Consider the following 1701-nt stretch of genomic DNA (forward strand, 5'->3'; position numbering starts at 1 on the left):
AGGAGGAGGAGGAGGAGGAGGAGGAGGAGGAGGCTTGGGCGCGCGCCCTCGCCGCCGAAGGTACGCGTGAGGGCCTGCGCCACAGCAGGTTTGACAGGGGCCGCGGGGGGAGGCTTGGGGGCTAGCGCGAGGAGGCGCCCCTGAGCGAACGCGCACAGGCTGGCGGGCGTGCGGGACGGGGGGCGTTGGTGGTTGGTGGGCGCGGGAGCGAGGGGCCAGACCCACTCCTACGCGTGCGGGCGGGCGTGCGCGCTCGGCGGCTGGAGTCGGGAGGGGGGCAGTGGGAGAGCGCGGGGAGGGAGGAGTGGGACGCGGAGAGGGGGGGCGAAGCGCCCTTCGCTCCCTCCCTCCTGAGGAGCCGCCGCCGCTCTGCCGCCGCCGCCGCCGCTCCCGCCGCCATTTTGGGTTCGCTTTGCGGAGGGGGAGACGATCCCCGTCGTGGGTGCGGGGCCCGCCTCCCCTCAGTTTCCCCTTTGAGCCCTACGTCGTTCCCTTCTGTCTCGCGTTTCTGCCAGTCCGCTCACCCGCTTGACAGGCGGGAGAGAGCCGGTATGGACTGAGGGAAGCGGAGGCGCCTGGCAGCCACCCGCTCATCCCCACTTCCCTGCACTCTCATCGCTCTCGGCCTCGGCCTCTGACACGGTGAGTGGAGCGGTTCGAGCAGGCCTTGGGGCCTAAGTACGCTTTCTGACACTCAGCCCTGGCTCCTGGGATCTCCTGTCATTTCCCGGACCCTCTGGGGGAGCGGCGGTAGGATGGGGAGGGGGGAGGGAAGGCGATCCTGAGCATACCGGGAAGTCCCTCCAGTTGGGGGCAAAGGGGTGCCCCTGACAGGCGGGCTCCTGGTTTGGGGGCCGGAGCGGGAAAGTAAGCGAGGGAGGCGGAGTCGGTTGTGCCCCTGACAGATTAGTTTGTGTCTGGAGGCATGATTGGAGCATCTCTTACAGTTCAGTTTGAGTCCGCTTAAGAAACGAGCATGACAAGTGAGATGGTCTTCTGAGGGCAGTGTACCTGTGTGGCAAGGTCTGTGGTACCCCTGATGCGTTGAACTATGTGCAGGAATGAAAGAATGATCTCAGTAATAGAAGTTTAATAAATGTCACTGGTGAGTTGTACATGGAAAGAGATGTTTTTGGTCTCTAAGACAGATGGTCTGGTGGTGTAGAGCGGCTGTGTTTGTGTGTTTATGCAAGGATGGAAAGTGTTCCGGAAGAGTTTCCTTGTATTTTTCTAAGAGTTTTTCTTGTGAGTTAGTTTATTTTTAAAGTAAATGTTTGGATGTTTCTTGCAGGTTTATACATGTGTATTTTAGGGATTGGGAATCCCTTATTGTCGAGAAAGCAGTAAAACATTCCACACAGTATGGTATATGTGTCTGTATGTAGTTCGAGGGTAAGAAACTTGGCATAGCCAATTGAGGTGTTAGGTATAATTTGTACTTTTGAATGTAGGGTGAATTATGTAAATGTGAAGGTTCAAAACATCTTTCACAGAGTAATTGTTATAAAGGATGGGTGACCTTTTTTTATTGTTGACTTGGATTTAGAGTAACATTATAGGGGGCCTGGCCCTAGCTCAGGCCTTTAAGTGGCTGCTTCCACAAAGCTGTCAGCCTCAGGTTGCTGGAGTTCGAACCTCACACCTCTCCCCCTGGCCAAAAGTGCCCTGAAGGCATTCGAGGAACAAAAAATTAAAAAAAAA

The 1701-nt window shown here is 56.6% G+C and overlaps 2 protein-coding genes across 5 annotated transcripts in view; one reads left to right on the forward strand and one right to left on the reverse strand.

Annotated features, from left to right (window-relative positions):
- Positions 1-240, reverse strand: part of Dap3 (death associated protein 3) — a 38430-nt gene extending 38190 nt beyond the window's left edge. Inside the window, exon 1 of the mRNA XM_023713583.1 lies at positions 226-240. The gene's annotated coding sequence lies outside the window, so the exon portion shown is untranslated. The remainder of the gene's footprint in view (positions 1-225) is intronic.
- Ash1l (ASH1 like histone lysine methyltransferase) overlaps positions 4-1701 on the forward strand; it is a 227482-nt gene continuing 225784 nt past the window's right edge. For 2 of the 4 annotated variants that reach the window (XM_004629756.2, XM_023713582.1), the window contains exon 1: positions 302-642. The gene's annotated coding sequence lies outside the window, so the exon portion shown is untranslated. Of the gene's footprint in view, positions 89-301; positions 643-1701 lie in introns of those variants that run through there. The other 2 variants (XM_023713581.1, XM_023713580.1) reach the window with 2 other exon arrangements.

The sequence above is a fragment of the Octodon degus genome, unplaced genomic scaffold (genome assembly GCF_000260255.1).
Source record: "Octodon degus isolate 3935 unplaced genomic scaffold, OctDeg1.0 scaffold00032, whole genome shotgun sequence".
Taxonomy (NCBI): Eukaryota; Metazoa; Chordata; class Mammalia; order Rodentia; family Octodontidae; genus Octodon; species Octodon degus.